We start from the raw sequence: 19557 nt of genomic DNA, 5'->3' as shown, positions 1-19557 counted from the left end.
GAATAACACCTTTCTGCTTCAGGGGCGTCGCCAGACCAAGGGGGTCGTAGAGCCCTGCTACCTGACTCAGCAGCATACGACGGGTGAGGGGATTCGGCGTCTTCTCCCCTATGTTCTCCTCAGTGAGGTCTACTTGAGTACGCATCTTTTTCTTTCTTGTGGAGAAGTTGATAGCCACCATGAGGAAGAGCTTGTCTTCTTCCACGAGCTAACCCACACCCAAGGCCTTGTTGTCCTCGGTCCGCAGCTGGTTGGGCAACATGATGGTTTCGGGTTCAGCAGGAACAGCACCTTGCCTCCCACTAAAGCCAGACCGCACCCAAGGCTTGAGGTAAAACCCCCCATACTTGAGAATGGTTTCAACCCCCTCCAGGATTTCGCTCAGTCTCTTAGGGTCGTTGTGGGACACAAGGATGTCATCCACGTAAGTATCCTCTTCAATGACACGTCTTTCTTCCACTCTGTTAACAAACTGTGGCAGGAGGGCAGTCTCTCGCATGGCAACCTGAGCGATACAACCTGCAGGCTTGTCACCCATGTTCACACGCACTACAGCATAATCCTTGATGTCCTCCTCCGGGGAATGCCTCCACAAGAAGCGATGAACATGCACCTCTTGGTCCTCCAGCCACACAGAGTTATACATTTTGGAGACATCCCCTATCGCCGCATGCTCTCCCTCTCGGAAATGGAGCAGCACTGCCCTAATGGGATTCAGAACATCTGGGCCCTCATCAAGATGCTGTTCAAACTAACACCTCTGTACACCTGGCTGCTGTCCCAAACGAGCCTCACCGGCGTGGTGTTGGAGTGTGGGTTGGGCGCCATCAAATGGTTTATCCACCACACGGCTCCTTTCCACTCGTCCAACACTGTCTGGGAAAGCTGGATAGCGGCCCCCCTTGCCAGCATGTCACGCACCTGCTTAGCATAAGCTGCCTTCCATAGCGAATCTTTCTCGAGGCGCTTTTCTGACTTCAGGAAAGTCGCCTCCACAGCTTTGCAGTTGTTAGGCAGGGTCGCAGGGTCTTCTTTCCAGGGATATTTAGCATCCCAATGGGGCTCGTCACTATGATTGTCACTCAGCTTGAAGGTCAGACCTCCTCTGATGATCTCCAACTCTCTTTCATCAGCAAGTGACATTTCCTTCCCTCCAGGGGCGCACTTCCCGCAGCGGCAACCGCCACACACGGGGTCACAGGCGGCACCAATACTGTCCCACTGTAACCATTTGATGACCTCAGCGTTGGATGTATTCGTGGTACCGACCTCTACGCTGTTCTTTGGTTTTGGGTAACAGTTACGAAGGGCCGCAACTCTCTGAGACTCTGTCTTCATGGAGCACGCGAAATGGGTTGATGAGAAACGTGCTGTCACCTCCACATCTTCAAACAGATCTGGGTATGCGCCACTGATGGTTTTCCCTAACGGACCATCCCACAGGACCAAGTCACCGCACCTCATCATTCTCTGGGGGGCTAGACGACCCTCTCGGGTGCTGATGAGTAGCTCAATCTTTTCAGGGCGGATCAGTTCCCCCGGTTCCATGGAGCCTGGGAAGAACTTCTCCAGGTACTCCAAGTCCACGACATGACCCACGTTGGCAATCTCCTCTAACCCATAGCAAACCATCTCATGGAGTCGCCATGTCCCCTTCTTTGTGGCTACTTTTATGCTCACCAGGTGTCTCTTTGTCTCTACTTTTGCCTCCATGCCACCAACACCATGAACAACCAAGGTGATTGGTTCACCAGTCAGGCCAAGCCTTTCCGCTGCCTGGTGGGTGATGTAGTTCGTGTCAGAGGCTAAATCGATGAGTGCTCCAATCCAGTCTCCCCTCTTGGTGGTGACGTCCAACAACATCATGAGGACCGGGAGCTCCTTCAGACAACCCTCATCTTCCGAGCCTCTGCTACCACACAACTTTGAAGTCACTTTGTTTGTGCAAGCCTTTCGAACAGCCTCCAACTGCTCCGGGGACAGACCTAGACCAGCAAACACAGCCTCTTGCTCTTCTGTTGGGCCACGGGGTTCTCTCCTTTTCCCCCCTTTGGTCCCTTGCCTAGCTGTATCTTTCCTAGTTGGGGTTTTAAGACACAGGAAGAAATGGTGATCCGATGAGGCATCACCCCTTCTGCATTCCTCATTACGACACAGAAAGTTTTTACTACACGGGTCATCACTCCCATGGGAGTCCAGACACCTGGGATATACCCTGGTCTTTTTCACGTAAGCTCTCCGCTCTGACGGGCTGGCCTTTTTAAACGTCTTACAGCGGTATAAACGCCCTGTATGACCCTCTTCGCCACACAAACAGCAAGGATTCTGTGACAGCTCACCTCTCGTCTCGCTTGCAGTAGCCTTGGTAAACGAACGTCTCTCCATCCTCCGATCTGGTCTCTCCTTTGGTTTCTCACGGGGGCTCGGTTCAGCTGCCCTGGCAGTATTAGACTGTCTGATGGATTGCAACTGCTCCAGTTGCACCAGAACCGTCTTCTGATCTTTCAGGAACTGCCATAGCTTATCAAACCGGTTCTGTGGACTGACATCGTTGACAGGATCACATCGGTACAAAAGCCACCTTTCCTTCATACTATCCGGCAACTTACTCTCAAGTGAGCGGATCACTAACTGATTTTTTATGGCATCTTCACAACCTAGGTCTATTAGGTCCAACAGCGCTCTCTCTACAGCCTGGATCAACTGTAAAACCTCTCTGGGTTTGTTGTTGCGCACGCCTGGTGACTCCTGTAGTTCAAGTACGATGTCGTCTGCTATCTGTGATACGTCACCATAACAGTCCTCTAAAACCCGGAAAACCTCGCTCGCAGTACGGCAGTGAGACAGCCTAAGTTCACATTTTACTGAATCAGCAATACTGTCCATCAAGTGGAAGAGTCTGCACTCCGGGGAACCTGTGGGTTCCGCTAACGCTTGGAGGGTTCCCCAGTTACTCTTCCAGCGCCAGTAGCTCCTCCTGTCCCCAGAGAACTTTGGTAGGCTCAGGGGTGCGAGTGCGATCCTCGTTCCGAGTGATCCTTGAGAGATGGTAGACGTGCTCTGCCTTGCCCCAGCGCCATCGGGTCTTACATCATGCATTCCTCGAAGCTGCTGTGGCGTGCTTGAAAGGCCAGGGTTGAACACAGGACTCATGAGTCTCTGGGATAGTGGTCCCTGTGGTGGCAGTTGAAGGGTTACAGTGGAGGGACTTGCAGCTCGTGCTCCATCGGGACCACCTGCATTAACGACTTGGTTACTACTGTCCACCGCAGCACTTTGGTATGCAGCAGGGTTCACGTCAGCATCTAGCGCGCCACCGCCACGCGCAGGGCCATCATCTCCACCGGTCGCGGCGGACCCACTGAACTTGCTAGTGCTGGTCGTCACTCCACCGTCAGCGCCACCTTCATCACTGCCTTCACCTTCACTGCTAGTCCGGCTCCTAAGGTCGCCACACCCAGATCTCTTTCTTCCATCCAGAGTGGTAGCCAGCACCACCATAGCTACTCTCCTCCTTTCCTTGAGCTCTTTGAGACAAGCTCGCATAATGTTCACCTCTTTCTCTGGAACATAATGATCCCACTTAAGCACAAACTCACTTAGAGCTTCCTCTCTGCCTTCCACAGCAGTGAGCATCGAATCAAACTGATCCTGTTTTGTTTGACCCGTTTTAAGCGCCTCCACCTGGCTAATCGCATCCTTTAGGTCAGCTCTTAGACTGTCAAACTGACCTGATGCACAACGGGACCATGATGCTTCCTTTAGTTTCATTTCTGTGGTCTGGTATTTTGAGCGGCAGTCCTGCAGCTTCTTCTCCACTTCAGCTATTTCTGCTGCAAACCCACTTGCGTCTTCTTCTTCCATAGCAGCAATGTAATCAAAGCTGCCATCACAAACCTCATTATAGCTGTCTTTGAGTGTCCTACATTCAGACATGAGGTCATGTTCAGTCAGAAGGTCAATGTTAAAAACAATGGAATTGGCTTTCCTAGTAAAAACTGCTTGCGCAGAGGACCGCCTTTTCTTTAATTCTTCTCGGCATGCCATACTGACTTTTTCCTTGTTTATTACCGGCGTTATTCCTTCGCCCTCAACAAAGATGGCGGCGACCAACTTCCGGTCGCTTAGCGGCTAGTAACTGAATTAAAAGTTCGTTTTCGGCGGCTGGTTTATCCTATGCCAGCGCCCTAATAGTCCCAGCAAAGAAATCCACACACAGTCTCTCACGTACGAGGGCTTAACGGTGTTTTGAGAACGAAGTCACGTCGATCGGCCGCGACGATCGGCCGGGCTCCGTCTAATCGCTGGATTCTCCGTAGTCGACACAGACCCTCCTCCGCTTCTCCGTCGCGGGGACTGGCTAAGTGTTGATTACTGTACGGTTTTTACTAAGCTAACTACCTTTAATTTAGTAAACTCCCACCGTAAGGGTGTGTTTTAACTGATGAAACTGTGTCGTACTCAGGCTCGGACATCTGATTGCTGCCTTTTATAAGCTTTATTGTACAAGCATAAGCTAACACCAGTACAGTAACCGTGCCTTTACAGAAGCCAGGTAATCAACTGAAAGACACAAAATAAACAACCATACAACATTAACAAAGCAACCCTATTAATGACAGTACAGTTTAGTAATAGTCATATTTATGGCTTTAACACATTATTTAATCAACACAGAAACTCACCAGCTCGGCTTCATCAGTCATAACAACAACATCAATGAAAAGAAGATCCGGCAGGTAGGATCCATGAGCGGATGTTAACACATACTATCCCAGACTAACATAAATCACTCCGTCTTAAATAAATTTGTCATTTAAAACAAATTTGGGTCTGATTAATAATAAATCACAACAAATAAATTGGCACGTTAGAAATATAGGAAAAACCACACAGTACCCTCAAACACACAATAATAACATGGACTGAACCACCACTCACAAACACTAGCACTTTATATAGCCTCTGTAGAAATTATCCACATATCTCACTCATCTTAACTGCACTACTGTATAGTTCTGTGTAAATAATCATTCTGTACATACGATAATTTTTAATCCTACAACTGTTTATAACTTGCTTAGTTCACATTTCTGTATAACTGTATATCTCATATTTCTGTATAGTTTTTCATATTTATATCCTGTTCATAGCCTGTACATAGCTTGTACTCACTACAGCCTGTACATACTTATAATTATAGAATATTCATAACATACTTCATACCGTGTACATTATAACATACCATAATAGACCCATTTCTGTAATATACTTACATATCTATATTATTACTAATATATATTGTAATATATCTATATCATGGCTAAAGCACTTCTGGATGGATGCAAACTGCATTTCGTTGCCCTGTACCTGTGACATGTGCAATGACAATAAAGTTGAATTCTATTCTAATTCTATTCTATTTTTTGTGTCATTCAGGATAGTGGTTCTGACACTCACTACTCCTCGCCTCTTTCCCTTTCTTCTGCTTAGTATACAATCTCATGATGCTGGACGTGGAATGAAACCCTTCCATGTATGGTAAGAAGCTTTTTAGTCTTAATGTCAGTGGCTTCTATTACCTCCTTTGATGCTTGAGAGGAGCTTCCATGTTGTTCTGAGGCAGATTTTTTTTGTCCAGTAGTTGGAATGAACAACTCTATTCTGGAGAGCCTTGGAGATCACGATTGTCCGGTATTCAGCTAGCCATTCTGGGTGTATGTCATCCATTAGTAGCTTATTAGTAGAAGCTCATTTCTGCTGCCAGATGCTTATGGAGTGTAGTTAGCTTCTTTAGCCCATAGGTGTGAATAATGTCAGGGCCTGGCACTATCCAAGTCTTCATGCTTAAGACTCTTTTTTGGATGTCTGCCACTGTACTGATTACTGGATCCAGTATTGCTCCATCTCAAGCCTTGGTGGGGCTATTCTCACTGAGCATGAACCTTGAATGTACATTACTGGTGAAAAGTTTTAGAACACCCCAATTTTTCCAGTTTTTAATTGGAAATTATGCAGTTCAATGCGAAATTGCACTCATAGTACATAGTGTATAGTACAAATAATCAATTGGAGTTAAAAAAGAAGTCATGGAATCAATTTATAGAGCAAAATGTATTCTAAACTTTTGACTCATCAAAGGAGCCACCTTTTGCAGATATGACCGCTGAACACACCTGTGGCATTCTTTCTACAATAGAAATCAAATATTCTTCAGAAAGTTCTTCCCATATCTCTTGCAGAAGTTCCCATAAATGTACCATAAAAGTTCTACTCTCCTGTTCATCCCAAACCAGCTCGATGGGGTTTTAGTCTGGAGACTGTGCTGGCTGCTCATGTTTTCAAGTTTATCATCTTGTTATTTTTTCCTGAGGTAGTTCTGGCATAGCTTGTACCTTTGGGTCATTGTCTTGCTGTGCTTGAAGCTGTTGTCCTTTGAGCCATTTATCCTGCAAGCTGTACACTGATTCAGTTGTGGCTTTGGGTCTGCTAGACCTCTTCCTGTCAGAGTTTGCTCCAGTTTCTGAGTGCCTTTTAATGGTGAAGGAAACTGTACTCACTGACACATTGGCTTTCTTTGCAGTTTCTCTGTAGGAAAGACCTACATTTTTTAATATTATTGTGAACTGTTTCTCTTTTATTGTTGGCTTTGTCTTGCCAAATTTTGTAGCAACACTCTCCTTTCTGCAGTATAATACTGTTCAAATGATGCTCACGAGGGTATAGTACCAAAGTGTTTTCCAATACTGTTTTTATGCAGACAGAGTAGGTTGTAAGTTATCCAGAAAAGTTGGAACACTTGTAGGAATTAGTAGCACCAGCTTTCAAGGCTTGGTCAACCTCCATTGCTGCAGAACAGCCTTAAATTGTTAACCCATTTTGTGTTCCCTGAAAAAGGCCTCCTTGTATTTTTCTAAAATGTACATTATTTTTCAGTTTTGGGTAGCTACCTCCTCTACGTGGATGACATCAAACTGTATGCCAAGAGTGAATGAGACATTGATTCACTGATCCACATCACCAGGATGTACAGCAAGGACATTGGAATGTCGTTCGGACTGGAGAAGTGTAGTCAGATGGTAACAAAGAGAGGGAAGGTAGTCAAAACTGAGGGGATTGAACTACCTCAAACAGCTACAAGTACTTGGGAATCCCACAGTCAAATGGGAAGCACAAAGAGCTGCAACCACCAAGTACCTGTAGATGGTAATGCAAGTCCTGAGGAGTCAGCTGAATGGTAAGAAAAAGATCTGGGCTATTAACACCTCCGCCCAGTGTTTAGATACCCTACTAGGATAATAAGCTAGCCAATGGGTGAGTTAAAAGCCACTGACATCAAAAAAAGGAAGTTCAAAGAAGAAAGAAGAAAGACCGCCCATGTGTATGTGTGTATACGTGAAAGCCACAAGAAGGTAGTGGAAATATTCCACAGATTTTGCTGCAGATTTCTCAGCTGCTCATCCAAAGTCCCCATTCAAGCACATCCCATGGATCTTCTACTACCAGAGTACAGTCTTTTTCTTCTATTGTCCATTTTTGGTGAGTCCTTGTGAAATGTAGCCTTAGTTTCTTTACTTTCTTTCTTCATCTGAATTTTGAATGTTTGGGATTTAAGTCTACTCGATATTTTTTTGGTTTTATTTCTACTATTGTCCAAGATTAAATACCATTTACTCTAATACTCAGCATCTGATGGGTAATGTAGATATAAGTTTTGGGAATTGGGATAAGATAGAGTAGCAGATTTTTTTTTTTAACTATTATGTTTCATATAATCCTAATTTCACATATGGTTCCCATTTAACAGGGACACATAGGTGTGAATCACCAGAATTAATACAATTTTACTACCTTTATCAAAATTTTAACATTTCCTCCTCCCATTCTCAAACTCCATTAGACCTATATAAGTGATTATGGACTGAACCAGAGATAAAGGTTAACACTCATACTTAATTTCACTCATTCCCCAAGGGACTGAGAAAAGCTTTCAAGACAGCTATAAGGGCCTCTCAAAGGATGTTTGTTATCCTTGTAAAAAAGTTCAAGAACACAATGGAAAACAATTTAATTAATACTGAATATGTCTAAAAGAGCACTGCCCAGGGCACTGGAAAATGTCTGATAAAACAGAGCACTTTAATTTATGAGAATTAATTACCTGCTAAAGTACACACCCCTCTTTTCCATATCCCTTCCAGGCCTTGTCTTTGTAACCTCCAACTTCTTATATTAACTGCATATTTTGAATTAAGTTTATCAAATAGAAAGGTTTTTTTTAAAAGAGAAATTTAAAGCAGGTGACAATGAAGGAGGTATAAGACCAATGACTGAGTCGAGGGTAACTTACTCCACCTCTAGGGTCAAGCTAAAGTCTATGGTAATGTCCTACAGTGATAAATACATTTCAGGCAATAACAAGTAACATTTGTTTACTTTTAGAGCAATTGTTTTTTACTATGAGTTAAAACTAAGTTCATGATCTGATACAGCCATAAAAAATAAATGCTGGCACAGCCTTCCTTCACACTCTTTATTTGCCTTCAGCCATACCTGCAGCTTAAGTCAAATTTAAACAAACAAAAAAAATGGCATTAACTTAAATAGAAATGCTTCACTAGCTACCATTTATGAGATGAGAGAGAGAGAGATGAGATAGCCTTTATTTGTCAGTTACAGTTGCCCACAACCGAGATGACAGACCTTCCCAACTGTACATACAATACACAAACATCACATTGGGGAGACAGGTCAGGCTAGGTAGCAAAAGGAAAAACAGTGAAATGTGTAACACAAAAGGGTAATTCAGGAGAAAAAGAAGCACAGATATCATTACACCATAACATATTAAACCACAGACAAGCAACATGGGAGAATATTCCAGTGTGTACAGCTGGATCTGGGACCGCTGCAATCTTCGATCGCGCCTCCAGCTGATCCACTGTCTACATCAGGTGGGAGATAAGCATGGGAGGGGGCATTGGATTCGGGGAAGGGAGGGTGATGGTGAGGGCGTATCAGTATAAGTGTACATGTGTGTGTACATATGTGCGTGTGTGTGTATCCCGTGTTCAGCTGAGAGAAAGTGTCACCAGGCCCGGTTAAGCGAAAGGTCAACAGTCTCCAGTGGACCCAGGTGGCCTTGAAGGAGGGACAAAGAGTTCTGACAACATGGGAGTCCTGTTGTCATGGGAGAATTTTTGTTGTTCCAATCAGCTTCGATGTTGGCAGGCCTTCAGCTGGCGAAAGTGGGATAGCCGCATTAGTGAAGATGGTAGTTGTTTTGGTTAGTGCAAAAAAACTGCATCCAATTTTACAGTAGGTCTAATGTCCGTCACTGGTCACCAGCTCTCTCTATTCCCGTTCTTCTTCTCCAAGATCTTATCCATATTGCAGAGCCATGAGCTTCTCCAAGATTTTATCCATATTGGGTTTAATAAACACAATCTGAGTACTCACAGCCCTGCCCATCGTCTATGATGTCGGCCAGCCTTGTGGGATTTTGAACAGCTGTAGCTGTTTCTTGTTCTTCGATAAGCCAGGTCTGAGCCAGTTTCAATCAGCTAGATCTCTGTTATCGTGGTTCCGAATTGGTAGATGTCGTTCAGTGTCCTCCATCGAGAGTGTCGCCAGATACACAACGCAACCGACCATCGAGTATCCGGCAGCAAAAGTCTCCGCAGGACAATCGGCCTCTCCCAAGCCCAGGAGGGTGTCAATTTCGTTACAGGACCAGTTGATCAAATCCATAATTCTTAGGTTTAGAGAACAGGACTGAGAGACTCTTTGAGGGTTAGAGTTAGAGGAGACTAGACAAAAGACATAGAAGCAGCAGCAGGGAAGATAAGGGAAGGAGAGGGTAAAAGATGCATCTGCCTCCTCCGAGAGCCAAAGACAAAACATATATTACTTTTGCATATCAGTAGATCCTTTGCTAGATTAAGTTATACTTTAGTACAGTGACTGAAAATTAATTCTATTTTCACTAGAAGATAGAATTTTCACATGCTTTAACACACTGAAAATATAGGGCTAACACTAAATATACAGCAGTGGACATTCTTTTTGTTTCATGTGTTTCATATCAGTAGTTGCTTTTATATGATCAATCTGGCATAAATATAATTTTCTTATGTCAGAAAATTTCACATCTACTGCTTTATCTTCGGTATATTTCTTCTCCTCTGTATAAGTAAATTTTTTCCCGTCAAGTTGTCCATTATGCACAGAATTCTGGAACTTCTGGAATGCCTGATGAGGTCTCTGATGAGCCAACTAAAGTAAGGGCAAGTGGGTGTTCATCTCTCTGATTAGACACTAGACATCCACTCAAGCAGATACTCAATCAAGTGAAGAGTAAGAAAGACTGAAAAAAACCCCTCAACTTCTCAGCTTCAACCTTATTTCTAAATATCATTTAATGTCAGAGGTTTCCATAAACTCAAGCTAAAAATGTATTGTTTCTGGCAACTGCATCAATAGTAAATTTTATTTTATTCACAAGAGAACAATTTTGAAAAAAATAAATGAAACAATATCAAAAGATAGGTTTATAGTCAGATTTTTTTCATTGTAATTATATACACACCAGATGATGACTAATGACCTTAAAAAACTGAAAGAATGTGTTCTGAAAGTAATAAATAAATAAGATCTGAAATAGACAACCAGATTTTCAAGACTGAAATCTATTTGTCACAATATATTGTGTGGAAATGTAAGTTTCTTGTGATTTTGTGATACTGGAGGAATACTAGGGTAAATATACAATGTAGCAGGCAAAGTACCCCATCACACCCCTACACATGCAGGGCCTTAAGTTCTGAGGAGGGGCCGTGCTGACACCAGCTGCTATCTGGAAGAGGGTCGTTGGTACCATGACCATCCCATGTTTTAAATGCAATTTAGAACAGCACATATGAGCGGGCGGAGTGAGGGATGGGGTTTTCACTCCCCCGTTCTCTGTTCACCATCTGGGGCAGGAGGCTGGGAGGAGGAGCTGGCCACCTTGTCAGGGTCTGGACTTAGGCTTCCCTGATGCTGTAGGATCGGGGGCGGTTTGCTTGTCTCCACCCCAAGGCAAAGGGCAACATCTTCTGGGTCTGGGGGTGATGGTACCTGTACCTGGGAGTATAGAGTATGTTTGGGGAGTGTGAGTGTGTAATGTGTTCATTTCTGTGTGTCTCCATGTTGGGCGAGTGCTGAGTATTTGAATATGTGTGCATGAGGTTGGGAATGCATGTTTGTTTCATTGTGTGCCTGTTTGTCTATGTTTATGTGTCAGGTCGCGTCTTGGACTGCACCTCTCTCAGAACATCTCAGTGTAGGTGCTTTGGTGGTTCTCAGTGGATGCGTACAAACAGGTACTCACAGAATCACACATCTTGGTTGGCTGCTGCCTCTATATATATTTGTATATATATATGTGTGTGTACGTGTGTGTGTGTGTGTGTGTGTATGTGTGTATAACAGAGTAGGGAAGCTGTGGCTATTATGTTGTTTTTTTTGTTTTTTTGTTTTTTTCAGCAGGTGATCAAACAGATTCATCCATTTTCCCCTCTCCTTCTGTGAACTCTCTTCCCTACTTCTCTTTTCTTAATCTTTTTCTTTCCCTTCCCTCCATCCTGCCCATTCTGATTGTAATGTAACTTAAAAGTTAGATAAATAAATAAATAAATAAATAATAAAGATTGAATAAACTATCACAATCAAATGGACAAGTATAGCAAAAGCTGTAATGATCCACTTGGGAAAATAAATCTGTTGGGCATTTTTCTTGGCCTTCAGACAATACCTCTACAGTGCTGGACAGGACAGGCAATATATGTATATACACATACAGTGTAAGTAGCAATTGCAATTTATGCTATTATACATTATACCAGACTTAGTGGGAAGAAAATTCCTATTGCAGCTTAAAAAGGCCTGTTTTACGTTCCTTTTTGGTTCATTGATGGAGTTATCAATTACAGACAATTGTAAGGGAGCAGATGGGTGGGGAGTGAGGTGACAAGGGTAAAAGAGCTATTTGGATTTCTCGAGCCACACTCCAGTCTTTCAATAACAGGATTAATGTAGCCCCTGGTGCTGCTGTTCCGGTTGGAAAAGGATCAATTGGGAAAAGGCGAAAGCATATTAAAAAGATTATAGATTAGCAATTACATGTATTCTGACTGCATGTTAGAGTGCACTCTCACACAGCATTTAGGTCTGAAGGTGAGGTTTTTGATGACTGGTGCTGTGATCTGTTTCTCACACGTTTTCTGCTCTTCAGCATTTATAAGCCCACAGATCAGTATTCTGTTTCTACGTGTCTGTCTTTGTGTAACTCAGTTAAATTTCTTCAATAAATGTATTTTAAAATTTCTTATAACTTATTTTATATTTGTTCACTTTGATTTCCCTGTGTGTATATAAATAATACACTTTAATAACATAATGAGAGATATTCGCTAATATTAATGGAGACCTGAAGGCTAAAGAGAGAAGGAAGAAATCTTCTCTTTGCTTATGAGATCAGAGAATAATCACCCAGTTAATGACAGTTACTGACAGTTAATGACAGTTACTATTAACTATTCCTTCAGTCTTAAAATATGATGAATTGATCTTTATTACTGGGCAACGTACCATAGGCCTTTAAGCTGGCAGTAATTAAAACATTACTTAAACCTCACTAGACCCAGCTGTCTTAACTAATTATACGCTGATTGCCACTCTTCCATTTATCTGAAAAATTCTTGAAAGAGTAGTTGTGAAACGGCTAATTGACTCGTTAATTTCAGAACCAGGAGTTCTGAAAACTAAATGAAGGTTACTGAAGGTTAAAAATAATCATCTTATGGCTTCTGATAGTGGACTCATCTCTGTGCTTGTCCTGCTACACCTCAGTGTAGAGTCCAATACTGCTGACTTTATTATTTTATTATAAATATTAGAGTGTACCATAGATATTAAAGGTTACAATCATTTCTATGTAATATACCCTAATTTGTTCATGCAAATGTGGAATACTCTTCACACACGATGGTTAATTGTGGAGTCCCACAGGGTTCCGTGCTATGACCAGTTCTGTTTACATTTAAAACATGCTTTCCTCAGCCAGTATCATTAGAAGGCATAGTATACGTTTTAATTTCTATGCAGATGATGTCCAGCTTTATCTATCAATGAAGCCAGATGGCATACACCAGGAATGTCAAGACATAAAGACTTGGATGACTTCTAATTTTCTACTTCTAAATTCAGATAAATCTGAGAAGGTGTCTAACCAAATGCTTACTCTGGATGGCATTACCTTTACATCCAGTAAAACTGTGAGGAATCTTGGAGTCATTTTTTGACTAGCATGTGTCCTTCAGTGTGCATATTTAAAAAATATGTAGGACTGCATTCTTTCATTTGTGCAATATTTTTAAAATTAGAAACATCCTGTGTCAGAGTGTTGCTGAAAAACTAGTTCATGCATTTATTACTTTTAGGCTGGACTACTGTAATTCGTTATTATCAGAATGTCCTAAAAACTCCCTGAAAAGCCTTCAGCTGATCCAAAATGCTTCAGCAAAAGTACTGACAGGGACTAGAAAGAGAGAGCAGATTTCTCCTATATTGGTTTCCCTTCATTGGCTTCCTGTTAAATCCAGAAAATTCAAATTCTGCTCCTCACATACAAGTTCTTAAATAATCAGGCCCCATCTTATCTTAATGACCTTATAGTACCATATCACCCCATTACACACTTCGATTTTGGAGAATCGTAGTCAAAAGCGAAGAAAAAACCCCACTTTCAGTTATCCAGATTAACTGCATTTATCTGTTCATCTTACTTGACATTTTCTTACTCCTTTGGACCAAGCCAAATTGCTAAGACACACAAGCTCGTTTACATTTTTGATGGTAAAGAAACTGTACTTTCGTCAATATGACCAACAACACAGAACAACCTTTCACATGTCGTCTCCAGGTCAGTTCTGAATTTACATTAGATTTGGACAGCTCAGATGATGATCATGCCTACATTGTCAATCAATCAAGAGAGATGGCAAAAAGCAGGTAGAACCACAGACCATGAAACATTTTCAAACGTTTTCTCCTCCCAGACATTCAGTCACTTAAAACAGAAAAAAAATTTTTTAAATCAGAATATAGTGCATTCATTTACTTTGATACACACAAAAATGTCCTCTACATATTCATGCTATTTTATATTTACACACACATACAGGTGTTATTTCTCTCTCAAACACACAGAAAGGACACTTAGAAATAAATTATGTAAAATATTCCTGCAGGGCTCCGGTGGTGTTTCCAACTTCTGCAGTTTGTCCATTTCAGCTGTAGTTAGCGCAACAATTTTGGTGTTGCGGGTAATGAAGACATCCCTGAGTGGTTGCTAATTTCTGTGGATAATGTTTATCATGTTCAGAGTTAAATTCTATAAGGTTGGAATTTTTTTGTATTTTTTGTATAAGTGTCTCTTTGTCCATGTTCAGTTTGTTGCTCTTCTAATTTTGCTGGCTGTGTTTAAAATGTAGTATCAGGTAAATGAGAAGAGGTAGGAACGTTTGTGCTTGGGTTGCTGTTGGCAGGGGGGATATAAAAAATAAAGACACTCACTGGGGTAATACGGGGGTAATATGGGGTCTCATGTGTCTGTGTGTTATGCCTCCAGTTAATAAAAATGTTAGTTGGGCATCAGAGACAGTATTTTTATTTTTCGCCATCTTGGCAAATGTTAGTTGTCAGTCAAGGAGGAGCTGTGTGAAAGGAGACATGATGACATGCGTCAGTTTCAAGTCATCCCGCTGGAGAACCTCACCGTTAAGGCTGATGACTGGACAAAATGGATAAAGCATTTTGAAAGATTTTGCATTGTGTTCGGATTGGAGACACAAGCGGACAAAAACCAAGTGAATGCCCTTATCTACACCATGAGTGAGAAAGCAGAGGACATATCGGTATCCTTGCACCTGACTCCCGAGGATACGAACGATTATGAGCCCATTAAAAGGAGGTTGGATGCTCACTTCCTTGCCAGCAGAAACACCATATTTCAGCAAACATAATTTAACCAGCGTCAAGAAGAGACGGGTGAGTCAGTCGACAGCTTTCATACTGCACTGCATTGTCTAGCAGATTGTTGTTGGCCTGAAAGACAAAGGATTGTCAGAACAGTTACAAATGGACCCTGTACTAACACTAGAGAAAGTGTTTAACAGAGCCTGACAAAGTGAGCTTGCAAAGAAGCAACAAAAGATGCTAAACACTAACTTTAAAATGGACATTACTAACTCACACCTGAATCACGTCCATGCAAATCAGCAAGGAGGTGCATGTCCCGGGCAGCTAAAACTGCTAGATGAACAAATCATCACAAAAACACAGCTAGAAGAAAAGACACAATACAGAAGATGTGGAAACTTAAAAGTATTTAAGTATTTATAAATGTCCTGCGAGAGAGACCACATGTAACTACTGTACTAAAAAAGGACATTTTGCCAGAATGTACAGAAATAAATAACTGTGTGAAGCCAATGCTGCAACAGTCTCAATGAAAAGTGATGGATAGATGATGAGCTCGCTTTATTGGGTTCCCTTTCAGCTGAAACCAAAGACAGTCCATGGGTGACAGACATAAATGTGAACAAACAAGAGCAGATATCACAGCAGCCTCAGAGACCTGGTACACGCAGCATCAGGCAGATTGGATAAGCCCAAGAGGGTTCCACAGGGCCCAGGAGGAACACGTCTGAAGGTAAAAGGCATGTTCACAGCCACTCTCAGCAAGAACAACCACAGAACCAAAGAAGACATTTATGTCGTATGCACAATGCTGCTGAGCAAGTGTAACTAAAGTGAAATCAGGCCCCACTTCCTGCAATCTGGTTATTGTGGCGGAAGTGAACTTTTAGACCCTACAATAATAAGTTCTGGGGTGACTAAGGTGAAGGAGCCAACTGATTGGTGCATGCCTATGGTCTTCTTAAGAAGCCTGCCTATCTTGCCCTTATGGCATATTGTGCCACTCCATTGGTAAATGGAGTCCAAGTGAGCTTCTCATGGGAAGGAGGATAAGGAAAACTATTCCTGTTATCCCATCACAGCTAAATCCAAGATGTGCAGACATAGATAACCTAAAAACAGTAAAATAAACAGACAATGTACAGACAAATGTACAGACAAAACAAAGACAAAACTACAACCGCAGACACAGAGCACGTGACATGCTACATTTAAATCCTGGAGCCAAAGTGTGGGTCTCAGACATGGATACTAGAGGGACAGTTGTGTCAAAGGCAGGTTCGTCGAGTTCCTACATCATCGAGGCATCCAAGTGCACACTGAGAAGAGAACTTTCACAGATTTCTGGAGCACCAGAAACTTCTATTGACCCACCCAAGGCTTCACCTGAGAATGGTCCAGACACTGTCCAACAGGAGGATAACCAGCAGACTCCTGATGGTAGGAGTCAATTCCCATCAAAGACCAGGAGGCCTCCAGCATATCTGAAAAACTATCTTTGCTCATAGAGGTAGGCACTGAGTGAATAATGATGCAGAATAGTCCCAACACTCAGTCAGAGGGTCAGATAGTCTACCCCATCCCTCATGGAAACAATGTCCATCCAGCCATCTTCTTCTGCTTATCTGGGCTGGGTCGCGGGGGCAGCAGCCTAAGCAGAGAAACCCAGACCTCCCTCTCCCCTGCCACCTCCTTGAGCTTGTCCAGGGGAATGCCAAGGCGTTCCCTGGCCAGCTGAGAGATACAACCTCTCTGCCGGCCAGTTGGACATGCCCAGAACACCTCACCCAGGAGGCGATCAAGAGGCATCCTTGTCAGATGTCTGAACCAGCAGCTCTACTCTGAGCCCCTCCTGGATGGCCGTACTTCTCACCCTATCCCTAAGGGAGAGGCCAGCCACCCTTCGGAGGAAGCCCATTTCTGCCGCTTGTATCCGCAATCTCGTTTTTTCAATCACTACCCTCAGCTCGTGACCACAGGTAAGAGTAGGTACGTAGATCGACCAGTAAGTTGAGAACTTCACTTTTACGCTCAGTTCTCTCTTCAAGACGATGGACCAGTGCAGCGTCCACATCACTGCAGCTGCCGCACTAATCCATCTGTTGATCTCCCGTTCCCTTCTCCCATCACTCGTGAACAAGACCCTGAGATACTTAAACTCCTGCTCTTGGGGCAGGAACTCATCCCTGACCCAGAGGGGGGACTTCACCTTTTTCGGGGTGAGGACGGTGGCCTCAGATTTGGAGGTGCCGATTCTCATTCCCACCGCTTCACACTCGGCTGCAAACTATCCTAGTGCGAGCTGGAGGCCATCAACCAATGAAGCTAACAGAACCATATCATCTGCGAAAAGCAGAGATGAGATTCTGAGAACACCCAAGCTAAAGCCTTATGAACAGTATTATGAACAGAATCACTGACAATGGGCAGCCCTGGCAGAGCCCATCACCCTCTGGAAACGAGTCCAACTTATTGCCAGCAATGCAGACCAAGCTCCTGCAACCGTTGTATAAGGTTTGAATGGCCCATTGCAATGGGCCATACACCCCATACTCCCAAAGCACCTCCCACAGGACACTCTGAAGGGCACGGTCCAATGGCTTCTCCAGGTCCACAAAACACATGTAGACTGGTTGGACAACTTCCCTTGCACTCTGAAGTATCCTCAAGAGGGTTAAAAGGTGGTCCAGTGTTCCACAACCAGGGCAAAACCACAATGTTCCTCCTGTATCTGAGGCGCAACTAATGGACAGACTCTCCTTTCCAGCACCCTGGCATAGATTTTCCCAGAGAGGCTGAGGAGTGTGATCCCCTATAGTTGAAACACACCCTCCAGTCCCCCTTCTTAAAGATGGGAACCACCAACTCTATCTGCGCTCATTGTTATGGGAGATTTTAACAGAGTAAATCTCAAATGCACATTTCACAACCTTCACCAGCACATCACCTGCCCCACCAGGGGCACTAGGACAATAGACCCCTGCTACACTCCGTTCAAGGACTGCTACAAGGCTCAGCCTCTGCTGGCATTTGGAAAATTGGACCATGCCGCCATCTTCCTTATGCCTGTTTACAAACAAAGACTAAAGCAACAAGCACCAATCAGGAGGGAGGTCACACGCTGGATGGACCAATCAGTGACCACGCTGCAGGATTCACTGGATGGAGCAGACTGGGACATATTTCAGCGCGGCTCTGATGACATCAAATGGTTACGGAAGCGGTTGTGGGATTTATCAGGAAACTAACAGATGACACAGTAGAAAGAACTATCATCCAAACGTTTCCCAACCAGAAGGCGTGGGTGGATAAAAACATCCACGATGCTCTGAGATCATGCACCACTTCCTACAATGAAGACTCCGGTAATATGGACCAATACAAGGCTGCATCTTACAACGTGCGCAGTTCAGTCAGAAAGGCAGTTACAACAGTGCAACTCTAGGAGCCTGTGGAAGGGACTGCGGGCAACTACAGACTATAAACAACCAGCTTCTTCAATGATGAATGCTGACGCCTCACTGGCTGATGAGCTGAACACGTTTTATGCTCGCTTCGACGCTGCAGCAATTAAAACAACAAACGGCTGCGCACGTACAGAGTGCACCAGTGAAGACAACGCTTTCATCATCACTGAGCATGCCGTGAGGAAAGCTTTCAGGAGAGTGAACACCAGGAAGGCAGCAGGACCAGATGCAATCCCTGGTCGGGTCCTGAGAGCCTGCACTGACCAGCTAGCACCGGTGTTCACGGAGATCTTCAACCTCTTCCCTGGCCCAAGCAGTGGTTCCCACATGCTTCAAAGAGTCCATCATTGTCCTTGTTCCAAAGAAACAACAGCCCACTTGCTGCAATGATTACTGCCCAGTAGCACTGACTTCAATTCAAGTGTTTTGAAAGACTGATGAGAGATCACATCACTTCTTCACTTCCTGCCACCATTGACCCACTTCAGTTTGCACACCAGACTAATCGTTCTGCAGATGATGCCATAGCTTACTTGCTCCACACATCCCTGAGCCACCTGGACACTGGCAGAGAGAATTATGTTAGGATGTTGTTCATGGACTACAGTTCAGCATTCAACACAATAATTCCCTCTAAGCTTTTCACAAAGTTGAAGGATCTAGGACTCAGCTCATCACTGTGTCAGTGGATCCTCAACTTCCTCACAGACAGACCCTAATCAGTGAGGGTGGGAAAACAAGTCTCACCCTCCATCTCACTCAGCACTTGAGTGCCTCAGGGCTGTGTTTTAAGCCCCCTGCTGTACTCACTGTACACTTATGACAGGGTAGCCACATCGGACACCACCTCTATTGTCAAGTTTGCTGACGACACTGTTGTTGTGGGCCTGATCTCTGACAACATCGAGAAGGCCTACCTGGAGAACCTGGAGAACTGGTGCCAGGAGAACAACCTCCTCCTAAACATCAGCAAGACTAAGGAGCTGATCGTGGACTTCACTACACAAAGCAGGCGAGGAATTATGAGCCCCTGATCATCAATGGCACGCCACAGGAGAGAGTGGACAGT

The 19557-nt window shown here is 43.7% G+C and overlaps 1 long non-coding RNA gene across 1 annotated transcript; it reads right to left on the bottom strand.

Moving 5' to 3' along the window:
• Positions 1-4483: 4483 nt before the first annotated feature.
• LOC112843444 (uncharacterized) lies at positions 4484-4760 on the bottom strand. Its single transcript, XR_003215774.1, has 2 exons — positions 4686-4760; positions 4484-4563 (listed from the first exon to the last, which is right to left on the bottom strand). It is a non-coding gene; the product is annotated as an uncharacterized LOC112843444 (long non-coding RNA).
• Between the last annotated feature and the right edge of the window lie 14797 nt (positions 4761-19557).

The sequence above is a fragment of the Oreochromis niloticus genome, linkage group LG22, assembly GCF_001858045.2.
Source record: "Oreochromis niloticus isolate F11D_XX linkage group LG22, O_niloticus_UMD_NMBU, whole genome shotgun sequence".
NCBI lineage: Eukaryota > Metazoa > Chordata > Actinopteri > Cichliformes > Cichlidae > Oreochromis > Oreochromis niloticus.
This window is presented reverse-complemented; position numbering and strand designations above follow the sequence as displayed.